The sequence below is a fragment of the Argiope bruennichi genome, chromosome 3, assembly GCF_947563725.1.
Source record: "Argiope bruennichi chromosome 3, qqArgBrue1.1, whole genome shotgun sequence".
Classification (NCBI taxonomy): domain Eukaryota; kingdom Metazoa; phylum Arthropoda; class Arachnida; order Araneae; family Araneidae; genus Argiope; species Argiope bruennichi.
The window spans coordinates 12,378,537-12,404,426 of NC_079153.1; the positions used below are offsets into that span (position 1 = coordinate 12,378,537).

General features: G+C 29.9%; 1 protein-coding gene across 1 annotated transcript in view; it reads right to left on the reverse strand.

The window, feature by feature from the left end:
- Positions 1 to 25,890, reverse strand: part of LOC129963310 (uncharacterized) — a 435,874-nt gene that overhangs the window by 236,323 nt on the left and 173,661 nt on the right. The window lies entirely within an intron of this gene.

Here is a 25,890-nt window from a genome sequence, read left to right on the forward strand (position 1 = left end):
TTCTACGAGATAGTAAACTGCATCTCGCAAAACATGTACAGCTCCACCGAGAAATTTATTGGCTTCTGGTGTGAACGGTGGTTTATTGACAGCAAGATGATGGTTTATTGAAGTAAGTAGGTAGGCATAAACGCCAATCCCCAAAAAATCTTTAATACCTGTACTAAAAAAAAGTATATATATTGAGAAAACGTGAATTGCTCAAGAAAAAAGTTGTAGTCGGTAACGAAAGGCATTATTTTGTGTCAGGGTTACGATCAACACTTGTCAGGCAAAGAACCAGTGCACCCACCAAATTACAATATGTTAATCAAATATTTAAACACCTGTTTAGAGTTATTTTAAATCTTGAGAACATATCAGCACAGCAGCTGTTGAAGGAAAGAAAGCTCCAATATGTGTTTGAATAAAAAAAAAAAAAAAAAAAAAATCGTGCCTTTTATGCAAACGCTCTCTTATGGTATTTCTATGTTTCAATGAGTTTTTGTTAGATGCCATAATTCTAAAGAGATAAAAAAGCAACCAAGAAACGAAATTAATAACTTTAGACTGCCCTCGAAAATCTCCCTTATATCTTCCTTATCCTATTGAAAATTTGTGGAGTATTATATCTGAGACGTAGAGATAGGATGGAGTGTTTTGTCAATAGAAAAATGGCTGAGAATCTCAAAAGTATGGTTTCTTAATAAGGACGACAAAAAGTTATGTTCTAAATTAGAAGAATTCGGGTCAAAGTGTAAAGCATATCATTAAAGACAGAGAAGGACACATTTTCTACTAAACTGCTATGATGCGTAATTCAACGAACTTATACTAATTAAACTACATATGTGACAATTTTTGTGATTGCCATTAATTTGTACTATAATGTAGAACTCTACTGGCAAATATTAAAAATGTTGCATATCATATTGCAGCTATCACAATAATTAAAAGAATAAGAGTATTTTTTTTGAAGGAAAGCTTTCATGATACTAAAACTTGGATATGGAATATTGAATCACCTGGAAGCATATAACGTTCTACGGAACATTCGAATTTGAGTTAGTAATACAGATTACGAATTACCGTATTAACATTAAAAATTAAATGAAATGCACTGAACGCAAACTAGTTCTTTTTTTATGATTTATTTCTGATAAAGTATGATAAAAGATAAGCTGCAAAAACTATCGATAGCTATTTATTGGTGCAATAGTAATATTTACATTACGCATAACTTATTTTGTTGAGTTCACATGAGATGCGTTTTATTAAGTAACAATCGAACCATGTTCTTTCCGAAAATTATAGTTCCCTAGTTACACAGAAGAACACTTGAAAATAAGGCAGCAAGGAATAAAGGAAATATGCAGAATATTTATTTTGATATAATTACTTATGGAATATTTTGTGAATCAAATTATTCAAAATTATTTAGTAATGCTCTAATGTATCCAAAAATTATTTTTTTCCCTGTCGAAGAGTTAACATACTTCTTTCTATGCATTCTTTCTTATTAAAATAACAAAGCATCATTTATTATTAATGTGAAATTGAGTTTTATAAAACTTGAAGAACCAAAAGAATAAATAGTAAATGTAGTTCAAGTATTTTTCGAAGACAATTAGAGATGATTTTTAATATTTTAAGCATGAAGAAGCAATTTAAGAGCTTTCTTTATGATTGTTACATTCTTTTTCTTTTTAAACGTATGGGGTATTCGATGTTCTCTCAAAATCCAATGTAGCTTGCAATAACTCTTTTTAACAAATATAATGATTACAAAATAACTTTTTAATGCATTAATGTTTCATTTTTTTCTAATGAAACTTGTTTCAAAATAACTGCTAATAATTATTTTTATGAAATAGAAAAGACTCAACATTGCAGAAATAGAATTTTGATATATTTAGCATTTAATTTGAAATCGCATTCTATGTCATGAATATCCATCTGAGAAAGTTCAAGAGTTTTTCAAAAAATCATTGTAAAATTAAATTCAAGAATGATATGTGGTCATTGAGTTAATTTTTTCTTTTTTTAGAAATTGATTATAAATCAATAATCAAAATAGAGCAAATTTTCTTTCTGAGAATTTGCATTTCTCGTTAGAGAAATGTATAGGGATATTACAAAAACACCTTTTATCAAAAGACTCCTCCCCCTCCCCCCCAAAAAAAAATTTTCGTATTACTTTTTTGAATAATGGCTTTTCTATTAATGCTGTCATACTTTTTTTTTGCATGCGTTTTTGTTTGAGATGACATATATTAAAGGAATTATAAATAAAAGAGTATCTACGTCAGCTGAACATGTTACAGTTTTCGTCATTTTTTATTGTTCATAAATTTTTATTTTAGAGAATATTTATCTAACCAGACCATTTTCTTGAAACTTGATAATCAAAAATAATAGTATAAATTTCACTAATATCGAAAAAAAATTAAGAATGTAATTTTCAGATTTTATTTAAATTGTATTCGAAATTCCATTATAAATTGGTATATAAACGAGATGAACTACATTTGAGTCAATATTGCAGTTTTCTTAAATTAGAATCGAAAAGCGTAACGAGCGTTACATTTGTTCTGCCGTCCTTTTGTCACAAAGAACATTTGATGAAACATATTTAATAGTGAAAATATTGAATCGTATTAAAATCTACTAGAACATCTCTTAATTGTGAAATGAAAATGTGAGAATCAATTTTAATAACCAAAAAGGAATAAAAAGATCCCAAAACATGAAAAAATTTCGGTGTTATATCAAAACAAATTTATGTATTATTTTAACAAAAACTAAGTCAAACAAATTATCTTAAAATAATTTCTTGCATATGTCTCTTTAATTTACAATATTACCGTGAAATGTGAGTTCTTGTAACTCAGGCAACGACCTATTAAACTGTTTAATGATAAAATGTTCCGATATGTAAAAGAAATGGCAGAAGTTGCAAATCTAAACTTTCTTCAATGTTAATTCTAAGCGTTCACCTACAGTGAAGGTCTGATTCGGGTATCAAATTAGAGCATTTTAACGTTATTATATAAACCGAAATAATAAATACCTACATAGGAGGCGTCATCTAAGAAACATAATTCTAAGCGTTCACCTACAGTGAAGGTCTGATTCGGGTATCAAATTAGAGCATTTTAACGTTATTATATAAACCGAAATAATAAATACCTACATAGGAGGCGTCATCTAAGAAACATAATTCTAAGCGTTCACCTACAGTGAAGGCCTGATTCGGGTATCAAATTAGAGCATTTTAACGTTCTTATATAAACCGAAATAATAAATACCTACATAGGAGGCGTCATCTAAGAAACATAATTCTAAGCGTTCACCTACAGTGAAGGCCTGATTCGGGTATCAAATTAGAGCATTTTAACGTTCTTATATAAACCGAAATAATAAATACCTACATAGGAGGCGTCATCTAAGAAACATAATTCTAAGCGTTCACCTACAGTGAAGGCCTGATTCGGGTATCAAATTAGAGCATTTTAACGTTCTTATATAAACCGAAATAATAAATACCTACATAGGAGGCGTCATCTAAGAAACATAATTCTAAGCGTTCACCTACAGTGAAGGCCTGATTCGGGTATCAAATTAGAGCATTTTAACGTTCTTATATAAACCGAAATTATAAATACCTACATAGGAGGCGTCATCTAAGAAACATAATTCTAAGCGTTCACCTACAGTGAAGGCCTGATTCGGGTATCAAATTAGAGCATTTTAACGTTCTTATATAAACCGAAATTATAAATACCTACATAGGAGGCGTCATCTAAGAAACATAATTCTAAGCGTTCACCTACAGTGAAGGCCTGATTCGGGTATCAAATTAGAGCATTTTAACGTTCTTATATAAACCGAAATAATAAATACCTACATAGGAGGTGTCATCTAAGAAACATAATTGTAAGCGTTCACCTACAGTGAAGGCCTGATTCGGGTATCAAATTAGAGCATTTTAACGTTCTTATATAAACCGAAATAATAAATACCTACATAGGAGGCGTCATCTAAGAAACATAATTCTAAGCGTTCACCTACAGTGAAGGCCTGATTCGGGTATCAAATTAGAGCATTTTAACGTTCTTATATAAACCGAAATAATAAATACCTACATAGGAGGCGTCATCTAAGAAACATAATTCTAAGCGTTCACCTACAGTGAAGGCCTGATTCGGGTATCAAATTAGAGCATTTTAACGTTCTTATATAAACCGAAATAATAAATACCTACATAGGATGCGTCATCTAATAAACATAATTTTAAAGATTTAAATTTAAACATAATTTGTATAAATTCTAAGAATTTATAAAAAGTGAGCTAGAAAATAAATTTATATACCAAGACTGTCATTTTTTTAAACTCTTCAATGTCATAAGAGAATTAAAAAAAATTATTCCGCTAATTCATGCAGAATCAACTGCCAAAGCTTTGTCATATTTGTAGATAGAAAATACAAAATTTTAAAAATAATGAAGTATTTCTGATCCTAATATAAAACATTCTAACAGCACCCCATAAATAATTACAGAAACCATATTCACTAACTGAAACCAACATCAACATCATTTATTTCTCGAACACCTTCCTCCAATTCAACTAAGATAAAGCATCCTTAAATCACAAACCCTGTGTAATTATTTACCTTAACCCAAATCGGTGAGAGGCAAACACTTCTGTCAATACCCACCTCCTCCAAATTAAAGTACACCATTTTAACCCACCAAACCAGCAGCGACTATCTCGCCTCCAAGGCTAACCACCAACAAACAACCGCTGCTGGCCGTCGAAGATTACGTCCAAAGTGTCACTCAAGTTGGCGCCGACCGCCAAGTGACAGGACAGCCCAGCAACCCTGTCCTTCGGCACGGAACATTCCGTTAAGTCCTAGGGAAGTATTGTCGGCGTGGAAGTCAGGACACACATCCAGACAAGTCTTGGCGCATCCATTATGCAATAGTGCCGCCGCGCGGGGAATGCTCCCTTGAAAGTCAAACGGCAGAAGCGCGATATGGAATGGAATCACTATTACTTGACTTCTGCCTGACACCTTCCCCGACATCAAAGACCGGGCAGGAATCCCCGGGGAACGCTCCCTTTTCCTTAAAACCGGAAGTTATTCCCGGAAAGAGGAGAAGTCCTTTAATTCTTTATTCGCCGGAGGCAACTCCTGTTTGGGATAGAGGGATGTACAAATCAAATGGCGCGAATATTAACTTGAAAGGATTTTACGAAGGGAAAAGAGATGTGTTTTATCTTCTTATCTCCGAATTTTCGTGAGGTAAATGCGCGTGAGATAGAGATCTTCAAAGGAGGGAGGTTTGCGATGTAATTTGGCGGCGGTTTCACGGGCGGCCATTAAATATAGAGTGCCTGTCTTCCGATTTTTTTTAGTTTTCTGACTTTCTTGGCACCATCCTTTCCCACTTTGTCTAGTGTTTAGCAAGGTATACAGAGAGCACAAGGGTTTCTTTATTTTTCGAACATTTTCTAAAAGTTAATGGTAGATCTCGGTTTATAGTCTAATTTCTCTTAGCTCTCAGTTTACGGTGGCTTAAGTTCTGTTAACTGAAGTTTAAGAGAGAATTTGGATGGTTGTATTACGACGTTCTGAGTTTATAAACAGAAAAAGATTAGTATTCAAAAGCAGTTATGATTAAAAGAAATGAGTTCTCATTTTATAAACTTGACCTTTTTGCATAATTACTGTCTCTTTTTCAGTACATAATTTGTCCTGTTCTTGTATGAAGCACATTTAATGGATAAATGCTGTGAGCATAACATTTATTCACCCATTAAAAGTTACAGAAATAAAGAGTTTGTTATATTAAGTAACATCCAGCCAGGGGACACCTAGGATATAGAGATGAAAAGCTTCCGGAATGATTGTTAGTCTGTGATTACAAAAATGGTATGGGGTCAGCTACTTTCTACCGATGATGGGTGCTGGCGATGGCCCTTTAGTTCCCCCAATGCCGCTATGGCGGACTGGTCATTCAGTTTTACCATGTGCCTTCAGGCTGGTCGGAGTAGCTGTTCATGGGTATATTATGCATTCTAATTTGGATTCCAAAATGAATGAAAAAATGTATAAACAAAGATTTTGAAAATTCAAAAAGCTTGGAAGAGATTGTTTGCGAAACAGTAATTAATGATTTGGAGTAGTTTATGCGTTTATCTACTTTTCTTTAAGGCTCGTTGTTAAGTTATCCCATTTTAGTTGATGTTCCATTGCACTGTCCGAAGAAATTTTAATCTGTTTTTATTTTACTACTTATATTTTTTAAATTTTAATCTTTATTATATATTCATTTTTCTCTTAATTTTATATTTGTTTTATTTCAATTTTAAAGAAGCATGTTTTAATAAAAATTCCAAAATAATAAAAACATAAATGAAGCATATTTCCCTAATCTTTTCCTTAGTGAGGCTTCAGAACAAAACAGTGTATATGGACATTGTTATATGTCATTGTTTCAAGAATATGAATACTCACAAAATTTCATAATCCATCGAAAATTTACTGTAATATATGATAACTATTATTTATATAATCTGTCATAACTATGTGATTGACATCATCTGATAATTTGCATTCCATATAGCACATATTGATCCAGACAAACAACATTTACATTTCAAAGCACATAACTGTCAAGAACAAATATTTAAGCAGATATTTACGAAATGCATAAAAGCATAATAATTTTGAAAATTCCATTTGAACAGTAGTTTCTGCTTTTTTGCTATAATAGCAAATCATGCCGGAATGAGCAAGATCCTGTCATTCAAGCACAAAAATAGATTCTTAGTATATCAACATCATGAATTATTTCCACATCCGAATACATTTCAATAAAATTTCACTCTTTTTTGCATTTTTTTTCTTTCCATTTTAGAGCTCAACTGTATTCGAAATCAGAATACTTTAAACTCAGCAAATATTTATTTCCTTGGCGATCGAATAATATATTCAGAGTTTGAAAAGGCTCGACAGAAAAACTCGAAAATCAATTTCATAAAGATATACGTTACAAATATAACGCAAAAGAAGCTTTATGCATTATTTTTTTTTAAAAAAAGTTTTTTTTTATAGTGATAGCGAAAACTGCAAAAGGCTAGCAGAAAGAATTGTGATCGAAACGACAAACGGTAGCTATTGTTACATATCCAAATGGATTTCCAAATATTACATTCCTTTTGCTTTTTGAATTCGCGACGCATTGTTTGAACGATTGTTCAAATGAATTATTTCTGCAAGCGAGAGAAATTAGATTAATTTTCTGCTACAAAATAAGTTTAATAAAAAAGAAGAAAACAAGAATATAATTTGAGGCGTTATATAGAAATAAAGAAAAGAATGGAATTTCGAAAAGAGGATTCGTAGAATACTCAATTGGACAGTTGTGGCGAAATGATTAATCGCTTGAAAAAAAATAAATACAATGATGCGAGATATTTGAAGATGTATCATAAAATTCACATTTAAAGGAAATATGAATAAAGGAATTAGGAATTAAGAATTTTAAAGGAAATGTGAATAAAGAATTCATGAAAGGAATGCGAATTTTCACATTCGCTTTGAAAATTCGGTTTTAAAAGTAATCACCTGATTTATAGATTCAGATTTATAGTACGAATACATTTATATACACATAGTATGAGCGCATGTTACGATTTACAGTTATAAATAAATATTTAAAAAAATCTCATTTAAAACAATTTGCGAATATCTTTCTTTTTGCTGAAAAACGTTTATATCTTAAAATGAGAATAAATCTTAATTATTAAAAAAATTGAGGAATCACCTTTAATAAATTAAAATCAAATAATTTGATTACCTTGGTAGATAAAAGTTCTCTACTTATTACAATAAAACTAATTATTTATCTATATGAAGAAATTTTTTTCTTGACATTTGTCGACTAAGATATAGTTAAATTTTGATATTGCACGCCAAAGTATTCATAATCTTTCGGCAAGTTTTCATAGTTTTGCCATGGAAGTACAAACATGTACTCGGAAGTTTCAAGACTTCTTCTATCGCCAAATTTGGCTAAAAAAATTTCATGTATATGTAAAGTAGATGGTAGATAAAAGTTCTGCATTTATTACTATAAAGCTAATTATTTATCTATATGAAAAAATCATCTTGACCTTTGTTCTACTTCGGTACGGCTAAGTTTTGATATATCATGCCGATGTATCCATAGTCATTTGGCAAAAATTTCACAGTTTTTTCATAGTTCGAAGTATAAACATGTACTCGGAAATTTCAAGACTTCTTTTATCGCCAAATTTGGCTAAAAAAATTTCATGTAGATGTAAAGTAGATGGTAGATAAAAGTTCTGCATTTATTACTATAAAGCTAATTATTTATCTATATGAAAAAATCATCTTGACCTTTGTTCTACTTCGGTACGGCTAAGTTTTGATATATCATGCCGATGTATCCATAGTCATTTGGCAAAAATTTCACAGTTTTTTCATAGTTCGAAGTATAAACATGTACTCGGAAATTTCAAGACTTCTTTTATCGCCAAATTTGGCTAAAAAAATTTCATGTAGATGTAAAGTAGATGGTAGATAAAAGTTCTGCATTTATTACTATAAAGCTAATTATTTATCTATATGAAAAAAATCATCTTGACCTTTCTTCTACTTCGGTACGGCTAAGTTTTGATATATCATGCCGATGTATCACCTTGACCTTTCTTCTACTTCGGTACGGCTAAGTTTTGATTTATCATGCCGATGTATCACCTTGACCTTTCTTCTACTTCGGTACGGCTAAGTTTTGATATATCATGCCGATGTATCACCTTGACCTTTCTTCTACTTCGGTACGGCTAAGTTTTGATATATCATGCCGCTGTATCACCTTGACCTTTCTTCTACTTCGGTACGGCTAAGTTTTGATATATCATGCCGATGTATCATCTTGACCTTTCTTCTACTTCGGTACGGCTAAGTTTTGATATATCATGCCGATGTATCACCTTGACCTTTCTTCTACTTCGGTACGGCTAAGTTTTGATATATCATGCCGATGTATCACCTTGACCTTTCTTCTACTTCGGTACGGCTAAGTTTTGATATATCATGCCGATGTATCATCTTGACCTTTCTTCTACTTCGGTACGGCTAAGTTTTGATATATCATGCCGATGTCGCAGTTTTTTCATAGTTCGAAGTACAAACATGTACTCGGAATTTCAAGACTTCTTTTATCGCCAAATTTGGCTAAAAATTTTTTATGTATGTGTAAAGGGGCCAACAATTACTTTTTTCAGTCTTGAGTATTATTGATGTTTATTCTAATATAAATTTTAACACCGATGTTTAAATATTCATTAACCGCAATTTACAATGGAAATGAAACAATAAATAAATAAAGTAGGTAATTTTAAACATGAAACGATTGGGCATATTTGAACTTTAATGAAACAGTGTGGAACGCATACCGACAAAGCCTGTTATCCTCTACACGTTTGCACATATGCTCAAATCGAAAAAAAAGTATCTTATTCCTTGTACTTTTTGGAGCATAACTGATTGTTTATCAAACAAACTATTTAAATCAAAATTGTAAATAGTTGAATCTAACATGTTTTTAAAAATTTGATGGATAATACAGCTGGATTGCTTCTGTGAAATAAAATAACCTAAGTATCATCATACAAAATTTACAAACAAATGAGAATGAATAAAAAATAAATAGAGAAATATAATTTTTTTTCAATAGCTTAACACTGGCAATTTCTTTTAAACAATAAAAACAAATGAAGAACCTTTATATAAAAAAAGAAAGAGAGAAGATCCAACATTAAACATTTTTTTAAAAGATACTCGACCCATTTTTTCGAAGCTGGAAAAAGAAAAAGAAAAATGTAATTTGATACACATTCAGGAGAACGGAAATTGATAAAAATCCATCACAACTTAGTATAACATTTTACGAGCTTTTTGCTTCCAGTTTAATAAAAAAAATAATAATAACCTTGCCGAATTAATTTAGCTTCGCTATTCTACTAAGAAATAAAATACAACCTACAGGTCTTAAAAAACAAACAGGTCTTTATGAAAAACAAGTTTCGTGAGTAAAATAATAAGCGATTTTTTTTCTCTGGTAAGTTTGAATTATGCACCTCAGCGTCTAAAACTATTTTGAAATAAATACAATATGAATAGAGTTCTGCTAAATATTTGAGAGTTGGTATGCCCCCCCCCCCAGTTTAATTCTGGGGGAAATATCTGTGAGAAAGCTTCAGCGTTAAAGGTTGGTAAATTTTTGATGCAGCTTTCTGAATTAAGTTACTGGGGCCGTCCAAAAATTTATTCGAATCAAGAAAGATCAATTTTCTATATTTGTAGAAAGTTGATAGTTCGCTCTACACCTCAGGAACACTTATTTTCCAATGATAGATGGGCAATATATAAATACAAAAATGCATAAAATGTAAAATTTAATTATTTAAAGAAATTATTAAAAAGTAGTTGTTTTAACAAAATTTCTTTATTAAAATCTTATTTACGTTGAGAATACAACCATTTGTGAAAATTTACTTAACAATACGCCATGTAGCAAAAGTATACTTACAACACACCATGTTTCGAAACTAAATCTGAGCAGGAGCATCAATAAATAATGCTCATAATTTTTGTACACAATAATAAATACTGTAATGCATGAGAATATGACACGGAAATGAAAGTATTACCAATTTATTACTTTTCGGCATAACTGTCATTCATGTTGAGGTACTTTTCTTAGGATTGGATCAGTTTGAAAATCTTGGTCTTGTAGAAAGCCGTCGGCTAGCGTGAAGTTATCAAACTTTTAACTGAAGACAAAACTCTTTATGTTTCGAATTAGATGAAAATTTGAGGGTGCTAAGTCTGGGGTTGTATTGTAGGTACTCCAAAACTTCCCAACGGAATCCTCTCAGTTTTTCAGGGTACAGATGGTGTTCAATGATACCATGATTTCCAAACTGATTCAATGCTGAAACAAATATCTCCACATAAATGGCAATTATGTTGAAAAGCAACAAATTGGCAATACTTTATTTCTATTTCGCATTGACATGTATTGCAATTTTTATTATTATATGCAAAGTTATGTGTGTTGTTATACCCTAACATAAAATGCCATGTAATGAAGGTAAGTGACATATTACCTCATGTAACGAAAGTATAATACAACATGTAAAGGAGTATAAAATGCCATGCATTGAAAATATAACACGCCATTTAACGAAAATATAATGCACCATGTAACGAAAATATAATGCACCATTCAAATATAACATGGTGTATTAACTTTAACGTAGTATGTTTTAAAACGAGATAACATATTATGTAATGAAAGAATGATGGATGATATTTGCTTTTGTAACTCGAGACGCCATACACTCATATTTAGAAGAAAAAAGAAACTATTAAAACTGTTGATCCTTCACTATAGAAGTAAGAAGGGGGAGGCCAGAGATGTTCCAGATAAAGGTATAAATTGAGCACAGGCATGGGAAGTGAAGTAGGTAAGTCACATGATACAATTTATTCTCCACACGCTAATTTCTCAATACTGCACAGTTATGTTCAAAAACATAGGGTATTATTAAAGTACAGTTTCCGATTTTTCCATGCCAAAATTCTAACAAACATACCAAAAATGTAATTTAAAATTATTCAGATTTCCAGAAAATAATTTATTGAAGCTGATTGTGCATACGACCTTTTCTGGCAATGAGTGAATAGAACAAACATTGAGCAAAAAGAGATCACTCCTACACACTTATCGTATTATGGTAATATCAGTCGTTTGAAAATATAAATTTCGAACGTGAGCCTTAGTGTACTTATTTGTTTAAGAGTTGTATATTTTATATCTGCATATTTTGATAAAAATGTAACGATCTTGTATATTATACTATTTCAAGACGTGGAGAATTAAAAAAAGAAGTCAAAACCTAGGAAAAATTTAAATTTCAGAAATATCTACGATCTTAAACAACATAACTCCCAAAGACAGAAATTAATGACCTTATGATTAAAAACATTATTCAAATGAAAAGTAACATTCGAACCTTTTACATATGCAACAGATAATTTCATACGATTTGCTGTATCGCTTTTTAGTTGCAAATGTTCATTTATTTTTGAGAAAAAAAATGCCAGATTTAAAAACGAATCCTCTATTGCAGAGAATTCCCTTACATTCTGCTCAATGAATATTCATAAAAAAAAAGACCAATACCCATTAATTTTTGAATGAATTATCAATTGTGAAATGCACTTTCGGTAAGTGCGGAATCAGAAGATTATTTAATAATTACATTAACACAAATTATCCTTTTTTTTTAGTTGATTGTTGTCCCAGGTTGACGCACAAAAGAAGTTGAAAGGCCAAAAGCCAGCAATCTATTTTATGGTATTCGCTCTTTTAAAATGGGGATAGGACTAAGAAATTAGGAAATTAGTCTCGTTTTGTTAAACCCCATGTGCCAATATTACATAATTTTTAAAAGCACATTTTTATTCAATATGGTTGCTTCGTTCTCATAACGTAAAGCGATTAATTCAATTATAATATAAATAATACATATTTTTTAATGAATTATCCGGAATTTCGAGGATAATGACATTTTTGATGTATAGGAATTTCAAATAGACTTCAGTAACTTAGAAAGCTGTAGAAGGTATTCTGTTAGTTCAAATAAAATGAAATTTATAATTAGATTACACGCTAGTATTTATTGAAAATTAATTCAAGAAAACTGTGTTTTTTTTTTAAAATATAAACTTAATCGTTTAAGAAATCCCACAACCGGAAATCACATGGGATGAGATCAGATTCGCGATATCTAATTCGGTTTTAATTATTTTTACATTCCGTTTTGAAACAACACGAGAATTATTCTGGAAGCCCTTCTTCTAACTTAGAAACCAACCACTGGACAGGCTCGCGAAAAGAACAATGATAAAACAATGGCTAATCACCCAGTTTTGTGTGAATGTTCGTCATTAAAAACGTGGAATGGTTAGAATAATATTGGGAGAACATTTTAATTCAACATTTTGCATGAATATAACGACTTGAATGTTGGAAGTTTTTCAAATTCCGGGAATACAAAACTTGTTAACATGTCACATATAACACGTATATACTTTTCAGGTATATGGTAGTTTAGTTTAGCTTAGCTATATTAAGGGCCCGTTTTAAAGTAACACTAGAGCTATTTTTGGACTGACATCGTAATTTTGAACCGCGGTCAGATGACGAGGACCACACCTGAGATTGCCTCCCCCTCTTCAAACTTCCACACAACACTAGCTTGAGGACGTTTGGCACAGACGGATTTAACGTGCCCCAGACCCACTTCCACGACGATTCTTCGGTGGAATCGAGTTTCGAACTTGAAACCCTCCGGTTCCAAAGACGAGACCTTATCCCCAGGCCACTGCGGCCAACGTGCTATGGTAGTATAATTACAGAATACGTTTGGATCTTTATGGATGCTTTGGTCAATTATATTAAAGTCTTGTTTTAAAAGCAACATTAGAGCTATTTTCGGACTTTCCGCATAATTTCAAACCTTGGTTAGATGACGAGTATGACACTTGGGTTGTCAATCCCTTCGTACTTCCATACGACGCAAGGTAGAGAAATTTTGCCCTGACGGATTTAAAATGCACCAGACCCGCTTCCAAGACAATCCTTCAGTGGAATCGGGTCTCGAACTTGGAATCTTCCCGTTCTGAAAATGAGACTACCATTAGGATACCGCGTCCTTCCCTCTCGATGTTTCTACTTCACCAATTCACATATCACATTTGATTTATTTAAATCAAATTTGACTCAAAATTTGATAAGTGTCTACATGATAGATGTTAAATTTGTGTAGTGAATTTTATTCATCTAGATTTCTTCGTTTTGTAATTATTGTGTCAAATAATATTCGAATGATTGGACAGACAGACTTAGAGCAGATTTTTCTCAAAATTTGAAAGATGTCTACAAATCTAATGGAAAGACCATATAAATTCTTCGCTTCAGAAAGACTTCATCCATTTAAATCAAAGCGTTTTTGATTATCTTTTTTACAGATAAACGGATATAATGATAAAAGTGTCTTTTTCGAATTCAGGAAAGACTGAAAAATGGAGATTCGTTATAATCTCCAATTCATATTTTTTGACATATAAAATACTATCTCGCATAGAAAATATAGAGACAGTAAAAAGGTAAAAATTATTTACTTATAATCAAATTACAGATTATTCATTCAAAAGAAGAACATTGCATGCAAGTCAAGAACTTTTAAGTGCTTCATTTCAGTGCCAGACTGTTTCAAATATAACAACCAAAATAAAAACAGAATGAAGTTTCGGCAACCACAAACATCCTCTTAGTTTATTCCGTTTCCATGATAATTGACTCGCCCACAGACAGGTGTACGATTTCATCTAGTTAAAACAGTGAAACAAACTCTGACAACGATGGGGTCCAACTGAGTGCGGTGCCCGTAAAAAACCCGAGTTAAGTTCGGGAAAGGTTTCGGTTGCTACAGCCTGGCGAAAACAATTGGATTAACCGAATTTCATCGAATAAATTCGATTTATCGATGGAGAATGTATCCGCCGTATAAAAGCCACGGCATGACCTGATTATTTCTACGGTCGCCGATCCCGTTTTCCTAAAATAACGGGGATTTGCAAGAAATGCTCAGAAGAAATTGCTGAAGTAAGGAGGGGGATAAAGCCAATGGAAACAATCAGACGATTCTCAAAACGCACTTTTCAAGAAAATGCATCAGATTTTTAGGATTGGAAGGAGATTTATTTCGCAAAAGATGTCGATAATATTAGATAAATCTTTCAAAACATACTTATATGCCTCAAATGTAACCTTCACTTAACAAGTAAGTCTTGGGATTCAGCAATTTCAGATTCACAAAGTATATATGAAATGTTATTTAGAAAATAAATTTTAAGTCAAAATTCGTATATTATTTCAGATGCCACACATTTTTTGATGACCTGGTTATTATACAACAAAAATATGTTATTCTTTTATCACATTAGGGGAAGCCGACAAGAATCTTTAGTTAATAATGGCTCAAAGATGATGACGATGTTTAAGTGTTCGATTACTATATTAATAGTAATTTAAACCAATTTTGATGAACTAAGTCTAATTACAATGAACGAGAGAGCTATTTTAAATATTAATTTGTCGATATTAATTGGAAAAAATCAGCCCAGTTCGTTGAAGTTAACGGTTTTGCTAAGGTTTTATTTTGCAGTATCTATTGAAAACGGAGAGAGAATGGGCAGGCGAATATTTCTGACATCTTTAAATTTCATGAGCTTCCAAATGGAAAAAAATAGGCTTAATCAGTGCAATGCTTGGGGTTGGTGGATTCTGCCATGATCTCCCTTCATAGAGTATATAAAATACAGTAATTTTAGAAATTTCTTTTACAGATATAGGACGAAGGGAGTACATGCTATTGCTGATGACTTATTTAGGTGTCTTGAATTTTCATATGAAATAAAAATTGGCGAAATCGTATCAGCGGTTAGGAATCAGAGCTGTCTCTTTGGTTTTTACGAATTCCTTCAAATAAGTAGATAGTTGACTGATTCAAAGAAAATTGAAATTGAGTTAACTTTAATTACTAAAACACAATCGCGTTAACCCTTTGAAATCTGTAAATTATTTATTAAAGAACGTTTGATATGTGATCCTCTTTAATAGAACATTTATTACAATGAATTAACAGTTAGATTTAAGACCAGTAAAAACAGACATTCGGAAATTGAAAAAAAAAATGAGCTTTAATCCGTAATTAGATCTCTAGAAAATAATTACACTCTTAACATGTTATTTTACACACTGAAAATTATTTGCCCTTTTTTGAGATGCATATTTTTAGAAAAAAATTATTTTTTATCTAATGTAACCATACGCACTTTGTCTTTATTGAAAAAGGCAGCTTTCCGAATTTTAAAATTCTATTGTAGTAGAATTCAATTATTTTGAAAGTTTCAAATTTAAAAGTAACATTATATTTATATAAAGTAATTTTGATATCAAATCCTTACCTGGTATGATTTTTTAAGTCTTTGTTATTACAATGAAAGAAATAATGGATCCTTTTTAAGAGCACAAAACCTTAGAAATTTTAAATACAGAATAGAAACTATAAATATTTATTTAAAATTATTATTTTTATAATTTATATTGAAATGCAACCATAAAATTAAAATACAGCTCCCCTTTCTTTACTTCTATATTAACGGGAAAAAGAATATTCATTCCCTCGAGATAGAACATAAATATTCAACTGCATTTATGGTATTTAACCAGCAACCTTTTAGAGTAAAAACACAATACCCACAGAAAGAAAAAGTTACTGTTGATAATTTTTCGATGAAAAATACTGGCTAAATGCATGGCGTATACTAACAGTAAAAATGTTTTTTAAAAAAGTCATGATAAACAAGAAAGTATCTCTTGGGTCAGATGAAATTATTCCTAGGAAAAATGTTTTATAACTCTCTCCGCGTATAAAATTTTAAAGAAGCATTTCTTCTTCCTGGAGGTTATAAATAATATAAATGCTTAATGGAGTTTAATATTAAAAGCACCAAAAGGAAGGGGCGGGGGTGAGAGGTAAACATCCTACTCCTTTTCACTGTTTTAGATTGCCGGGAAGTTGTTTTAGAAATTCGAGACGGAAATTTCATATAGTGTATTGGAAAACCTGGCGCTGTGATTCATTAATAAATCGGTGCGTGTTTTTGTTTCCGGAAAAAAAAAAAAAAAAAAGAGAAAAAAAAACCCGGATTTTTTTTGTGTTTAAAAAAGAGTGGATATTTTTTGATGTATTGCACAGAAATATATATATATATATATATATATATATATATATATAAATGGGGATCTATATTTAGATGTTTTAACATTTGTCGTCATTGAAAATGCATCGTTTATTATTTTCAGAGAAACCAAAATTTTATTCGTTGAAGGTAAATAGTTGCTTTTGTTTCTAAATAAAAGATTAGACAAGATTTTAATTGAATTAGCGTCCCGTTTTGCAACAATGTGAAGTCTATTTTGGGAACTCGTAATTTTAAGCAATGTTTTTAAACTTTCGTGCTATATATAAATTGTATAGTGCAAAAATTGTTTTAAAGGGCAGATTTTTGGATCTATAACTAATAAATTCATTTTGCACGTAGTTACTAGTCGGGTAAAAGAAGTTCAGTGGAAAAGAAGTTTTTCTGTAATTCAATTCAATTTTTTTAATAATTAAAAACGTTGAATTTTTAAATTTCTCTCATATTCAATAACAAGCGTGGTAATTTAAAATGTGTTTTATGCTATAACAGAATATATTATTGCATAAAAAATCTTTTTATAACAGTTCAAAATAATTTGTTTGTAATAACAACAAAATTCAGAAAAATCTTTCCCGTAATTAAAAAAAATTGAAATTTATTGTTATAGTTGATATAATTTTACCAATTATTCGTTCTGAGATACTAATTAAAGTTTTTAATTGTGGAGGCAGTTTTCACAGTATAGCCTTTAATTCAAATAATAAGTATATTTCAAAAATACTTAATTTTCAATTTTTTTTTCTTACATACTGTTACGAATCTGTAATGCTGCTTCCTATCATAGTTGGTTCCATCATCGGATAGAATGTTTTACAGTTATCTGTATTGGACGGAGTCTGGGTGTCGCGTCGGAGGTCCCGGAGCTTGGCGACAAACTTGGCGACGAATTTGGTGACTTTAGCGCCAAAATAGATTATACCCGAAACATCGAGAATTTTCCCGATCCGTCCAGTAGGAACCGAGATACGCCTCGAACGTTCCTGATTGGTTGAGAGGCCTCTAGCCCCGCCTCCTGAGACTTATAAAAGGAGACAGCCGCAGGTGCCAAAGTAGAGTAGTCGGAATCGACGGTAAAGAACTGGCCTTCCAGAAATAAGCAGAGCAGCGACGGAGAGAAGCTAGTGCTGAACTAAGCTGTGCGCTACTGTCTGTAGTAGAGACTTGTTGTATGCTGCTGTGTATGCTGTTATTGCTGCACGTCTCGGCTGAAGATAATCGTCTTCTGTGCTGTATATAGTTGTCGTCTTTGTGCTGTCCTGTGTGTCTTCGTGTAAATAAATGTTGTTGTTTTTTCTACTGCTGATTGAGAGTTCTCCACACCATATAACTCCCACTATCCAAACGAACCCCGGAAATTTCGTAACAATACTTTTGATCAAAATTTTAAAAAAGTATCTTTTTTCAGTATTATGAAATAATTTTATAAATGTGCAACTTCAGTAGTTAAAGTACTAAGGCCAGATACTAAAACATTGACATTTTGAACACTGTTGCACATATTATAATCAATGATACATGAAAATAAAGATAAGTATTACTTCTTTTATCCTTTTCAAACATTCGATGCATGAACTCTTCGTAAACATCAATTTATAATCCAGTTCGTTCCACGCATTTTGCATATTTTATTGTTGCTTAATACATTAGCTAAGTTCATGGATCGTTTTCAGCAATGTAAACTTATAAAAAAGGTTTTTGGTGCAACCTCATAAAAAGAAATTACATTAGGTAAAATCTCGGGATATTGGTGACAATGTAACGAAGGGCGAACCAATATTGATTTCACGTCATATCCATCGTTAAGTTCTTCATTTACATAGGCCAGAAACAACCAAACACCAATAAAATGGAGCCTCATTTTGTAGAAAGATAAAATTCATATTACTTTCAGGTAGTGGAAATAACATTTCTTAAACTTCCAGATAATTACCACCAGTTAAGTGATGTTAAAAACAATTTGGAACGTTTTTCATTAATTTCAATTTATAATGGTTTTCAGAATATAAATTCTAGAAATCCGGTTACTCATTTATGCTAACTGTCTATATTCTTATTGCCAACATTTAAATAAATCATTTCGATGACCCAACCAAATTCAAAGCCATTTTAAAAGGAAAGAACCAAAATTCTTATCGATATACCTAAGATAATCTAATCGAAATGTAAATGCAATCCACAAACGTGCTCTTATCATTGTTTATCGTCAACATTAAAAAAGTATATCAGTAAAAAATAGCTTATATTTAAATATTGATTACAATTTGTTTGCACATCCGAAACTTTATCAACATGTAGATAGTTTTACTATTTAATATGAAAAATACTCAAATATTTGCCATTTTGAGATTCATTAATACAATGAGTAGGAGTAGAAGTTTAATTCAATTCTTGAAACAGCCGGTGAAGCACTCAATATTTATCATATATTTAATGTGATAAAATATTTTGCAAATAGATTTTGTAACGGATATAATGTACTTTTAAAATTCATAACACATATACATGGAATTATTAAGATACACATTTGAAACTCCGAAAATCGTTCAAATTAACGAATATTTTTTTATTGCTTAATAATGTTCTCTGATCCTTTAGCTTTCAAACGATACCAAGATGTTGTCAATATTCGAAATATTTCTCGAGGTATAATTATTTTTCTTGGCGTGCTTTCATTAAAAACTCTAGTTACGGTGTTTTTAAAACTCATTTTATGAAGAATGATATTTTTCCACTATGTTGCTTCATTCAAACAATCACAACTCAACAAGAAATGAACCAAATACAGTTATTTATACATCAAAATAATCTGTATGAAATAGCGGATGTTTTGTGTCTCAATCAAAGTTATATTTATGCAAATAAATTTTTAATAGCTGTTTAAAAGTTAAAATGACAGAAAAAAATCTCGCTTTTTCTATTCATCGTTGATGAAAAAATTGTTTAAAAAAAGCTATACATTTTTATAACTTTTTTGAGGCAGACAACATGAAGAGTAATATTAGGCATCATTTCAAACTGGAATTGTGTGTCTGTACAAATTAGAATTTAAGATATCATGTTTCAAAAAATAGGCTAATTAGCTCATTAAATCTTATTTAATTAATTAATAATTAGTGTAATATGGTTTTTTCTCACTGAAAGGAGTTTAAACATATATTAATGACCTACTGTGAAAAAAATGGATTTTTAAAGTTAAAATTTAAAAAAAAAATCTTTTAGTGTGTACGTACACCTTAATATCTCTAAAATATTGCCGCATAAACCAAAATATCTAGCAATCGCCGTGCCTCAGTCGGCAAAGCATCTCGTTTAAGATTAATGGGTCCATGGTTCTAGTCCCGCCACTGTATTTTATACAAAGACTGGGATTCTTTTATTTAAATTGTTATCTATTGTTTATCTAAGATCTGGAAGGTTCTAGATCTTTCTTAAATATTCAAATTTGATTGTTCTCGAACCTTCTATATGAGTATAAAAAAGCTGAGTTCCATCAGCGATGGGTAAGTTCCAAGTCTCGTGCTATTGCGAGTTGCTTCTTTATAATAAGTCGAATTGTTTGTTTAAACTAACGGCGTAGTTCTAGACATCTTCGTGACAAAATTTAAAGATAAACAAGATGGAAAAAAAAAAAACCCCACCAATTCGTTCTATTGTTCATTGGATATGAAAGAATTATTTAATATATCTGTCGAATGTATTTCTTCACCTTTATTGCAATTTATAATGAAATTTTGGGTAAAAATGAAAAATGCAAATAATGATGTAGATTTAAAAAAGTTTTTAAGAAACAAAAATTAGAAAGGAGGAAAAAAAAAAGACCCGTTTTAAGAAAATACAAACTATATACTATATATAAGACCAATTTATTCCATCCACTTCAAATTTTTCGTAGGAATTGAAATTGAAAATAATGATGTAAATTAAAAAAAAAAAAAATTTCTATGAAACAAGAACTAACAAGGATAAAAAAAAAAAGATATTTTTTTTGAAAAAATCAAACTAAAATAATTTACATACTTCAAAAAAAAAAAGGAGCATTTCATTCCATCTACTTTGCGTAGAATAAAGATTGAAAATAATGATGTAAATTTAAAAAAAAGTTTCTATGAAACAAAAACTAACAAGAATAAAAAAAAAAAGATATTTTTTTGAAAAAATCAAACTAAAATAATTTACATACTTCAAAAAAAAAAAAAAGGAGCATTTCATTCCATCTACTTCAAATTTTGCGTAGAATGAAGATTGAAAATAATGATGTAAATTTTAAAAAAAGTTTCTATGAAACAAGAACTAACAAGGATAAAAAAAAAAAAAGATATTTTTTTGAAAAAATCAAACTAAAATAATTTACATATTTCAAAAAAAGGAGCTTTTCATTCCATCCACTTCAAATTTTGAGTAGAATGAAGATTGAAAATAATGATGTAAATTTAAAAAAAGTTTCTATGAAACAAGAACTAACAAGGATAAAAAAAAGATATTTTTTTGAAAAAATCAAACTAAAATAATTTACTTATTTCAAAAAAAGGAGCTTTTCATTCCATCCACTTCAAATTTTGCGTAGAATGAAGATTGAAAAGATTGAAAATAATGATGTAAATTTAAAAAAAGTTTCTATGAAACAAGAACTAACAAGGATAAAAAAAAGATATTTTTTTGAAAAAATCAAACTAAAATAATTTACATATTTCAAAAAAAGGAGCTTTTCATTCCATCCACTTCAAATTTTGCGTAGAATGAAGATTGAAAATAATGATGTAAATTTAAAAAAAGTTTCTATGAAACAAGAACTAACAAGGATAAAAAAAAGATATTTTTTTGAAAAAATCAAACTAAAATAATTTACATATTTCAAAAAAAGGAGCTTTTCATTCCATCCACTTCAAATTTTGAGTAGAATGAAGATTGAAAATAATGATGTAAATTTAAAAAAAGTTTCTATGAAACAAGAACTAACAAGGATAAAAAAAAGATATTTTTTTGAAAAAATCAAACTAAAATAATTTACATATTTCAAAAAAAGGAGCTTTTCATTCCATCCACTTCAAATTTTGAGTAGAATGAAGATTGAAAATAATGATGTAAATTTAAAAAAAGTTTCTATGAAACAAGAACTAACAAGGATAAAAAAAAGATATTTTTTTGAAAAAATCAAACTAAAATAATTTACATATTTCAAAAAAAGGAGCTTTTCATTCCATCCACTTCAAATTTTGCGTAGAATGAAGATTGAAAATAATGATGTAAATTTAAAAAAAGTTTCTATGAAACAAGAACTAACAAGGATAAAAAAAAGATATTTTTTTGAAAAAATCAAACTAAAATAATTTACATATTTCAAAAAAAGGAGCATTTCATTCCATCTACTTTGCGTAGAATAAAGATTGAAAATAATGATGTAAATTTAAAAAAAAGTTTCTATGAAACAAAAACTAACAAGAATAAAAAAAAAAAAAAGATATTTTTTTGAAAAAATCAAACTAAAATAATTTACATACTTCAAAAAAAAAGGAGCATTTCATTCCATCTACTTCAAATTTTGCGTAGAATGAAGATTGAAAATAATGATGTAAATTTTAAAAAAAGTTTCAATGAAACAAGAACTAACAAGGATAAAAAAAAAAAAGATATTTTTTTGAAAAAATCAAACTAAAATAATTTACATATTTCAAAAAAAGGAGCTTTTCATTCCATCCACTTCAAATTTTGAGTAGAATGAAGATTGAAAATAATGATGTAAATTTAAAAAAAGTTTCTATGAAACAAGAACTAACAAGGATAAAAAAAAGATATTTTTTTGAAAAAATCAAACTAAAATAATTTACATATTTCAAAAAAAGGAGCTTTTCATTCCATCCATTTCAAATTTTGCGTAGAATGAAGATTGAAAATAATGATGTAAATTTAAAAAAAGTTTCTATGAAACAAGAACTAACAAGGATAAAAAAAAAGATATTTTTTTGAAAAAATCAAACTAAAATAATTTACATATTTCAAAAAAAGGAGCTTTTCATTCCATCCACTTCAAATTTTGCGTAGAATGAAGATTGAAAATAATGATGTAAATTTAAAAAAAGTTTCTATGAAACAAGAACTAACAAGGATAAAAAAAAGATATTTTTTTGAAAAAATCAAACTAAAATAATTTACATATTTCAAAAAAAGGAGCTTTTCATTCCATCCACTTCAAATTTTGAGTAGAATGAAGATTGAAAATAATGATGTAAATTTAAAAAAAGTTTCTATGAAACAAGAACTAACAAGGATAAAAAAAAGATATTTTTTTGAAAAAATCAAACTAAAATAATTTACATATTTCAAAAAAAGGAGCTTTTCATTCCATCCACTTCAAATTTTGCGTAGAATGAAGATTGAAAATAATGATGTAAATTTAAAAAAAGTTTCTATGAAACAAGAACTAACAAGGATAAAAAAAAAAAGATATTTTTTTGAAAAAATCAAACTAAAATAATTTACATATTTCAAAAAAGGAGCTTTTCATTCCATCCACTTCAAATTTTGAGTAGAATAAAGATTGAAAATAATGATGTAAATTTAAAAAAAGTTTCTATGAAAAAAATGCAAGGGAAAAAATGATTTTTAAAAACTAAAAGAATTTATATACAAAAAAAAAAATATTTTATTCCATTCACTTCGAACTATGTGTAGAAATGAAGATTAAAAATGATGATGTAAATTTAGTTTATAAATTATATTATTTATGATTTTAATTTAGTTTATTGGTTTATAAGTTTTATTATTAGTTTAGTTATATTTAATGATACGTTTAAAGAAATGAAATTAAAACGATTTGCATATTTAAAAAAAAGAGCTTTTCATTTCATCCACTTCAAATTTTGTGTAGAAATGAGGATGACAAATAATGGTGTAAAAATATAAAACCAGTATTAACAAGGAATTTTTTTAAAAAAATTACATATTTAAAAAAAGCTCATTTTATTCCACCACTTTTCAAATTTGCATTATTTTGCAGCAGTCGAAAAAATGAGAAAAGGATTAAAATATCAAATTTCAATTACTACGTCAACACACTGTCACTCCACTAAGCACTTCATCAAACGAACTTGGGGCAGACATTCTATTTCGTCTGATATTCTGCGGGGAAAAAGAGCCCGACATCCCTTCCACATGATGAGATTATGTCCCCCGAGAGAAATTAATCATGAGCCGGGCATCGATGAAAAATGATAATTTTTACCTCACCATTACTTAATTAGGCTCTGAGTAATCACGTTACGCGCTGGAAAGAACACCAGCGACGGTTATGATGAACAATGCCTTCAGTCAGTCGTCACAGCAGTGAGACTTGTGCTGGTAGCCCTCAAGTGGAAAGGTTGGATGAGAATAAGTTCGGGTTCGTGAACCAGTTCAGTGACCGGAGCAGATGCTTTCACTTTTTAATCGATTCTTAAAATATCATACGAGTCTTATAAGCAACTCTATTGCATACAAATATCGTTCGATAAAAATAAAAAAGTACGATGTTGGAAATTGATATGAAAGGTGTAACTAGTTGTATTAAATATTTTATTTCAGAAATAAAGTTGATTCATTGGTGCATTTAAAAATAAAGTTAAAAAAATTAATAAGTTATCCTTTTTTTTTCTTTCGATTTCGGTATAGAGTATAAATCCATTAACGAATAAAACAGTATGCTGAAGCAGAGTATGCCTCTAACTTCAAATAGATTTAATATTATTAGGTCAAATTTTATTACTATAATATCATGTAACTACTATAAATGCTTTTCTTGTAAGCACATTAAAAGTTTAATTTTAATATTTTATAGATAAAATAACCCAAAGGATGAATTTGAAAAGAAATTAAACCCTTCACACAGAATGTTGAGCGACTCGCCCATCGATTTACTGAATTTATAATTTTAAATCTGAAATTATGTGAAACTATTAAGTAATTTAAAATGTAAAAATTTCTTAAAAAAAACTTCAATATCTCAAATACTTTTATATTATTATAGGGAATTAAAATAATAATAAATGTCCAAATAGGATGTGCCATCTAATTGGAAAGTTAAGGAAATTTAAAGGTCAAGGAATCAAATATTATTTGATACGAATAAATGTGGTAAATGTTTTTTTATAGAATTTAATGTTAAACGAAAATATTCATTTTATTTCATGCATACAGGAAACAGGAAGTTTGAAGTCAATGCTTATTTATCGCTTGATAATCGAAAAAACATCTGCTTTACAAGTACTTCTATGAATAATAAATATTTAGAGGAAATTAAAAATTCAAGGATAAGTAATCTAAATACCAAAATGTAATGTTTCTTATTTAAAACAAATAAAGCATCAAAAGAATAGAGATTCAAGTTTTTTTATAGAAAAATCATTGAGTTTTACAAGAAAAGAGAATCTTTTATTATATATAGAAATGATTTTAAAGGATGGAATTTGAAATATCTTTGGAAATCACAAGCCATTTTCTTTTCAGACCAAATGTTTTGTCTATTTTTGTAGATCACGCGTCATTAAACCTGCAAAATCTTCCCATTTCCACAAAGAGCGCTTTTATCCCACATTCTCTATATATCGAACTTGAAACCTCGATTCTCCCATAATGGGACATGACAGTTTCCCATTTACACAATCGAATTCCCGCAGTGTTGATATTGTGAACACAATCGGATTTAGTATCAAGTTCTACTGAAGGCCAAAAGGAACTGAATTCCCAGTTTTCTGCTCCCCTTCCATTTGTTAAAAGGGGGCTTCGAACCCCCATCTTCATGATGTACAAACAAGGGTACTGTTAGGGCACGCGACCCACTGTAACCAAACTCTCGGACAGATGTTGAGCATACACCCCACCTTTGTATGTCCCCTGTGGGATATGTGATCAGACCTACAGCCACAATGGCGTCACAGATGAGTTTTTCGATAATAAAGAACCAGTTCAGAAAGACTATCTGTCCTACAATCTTGTT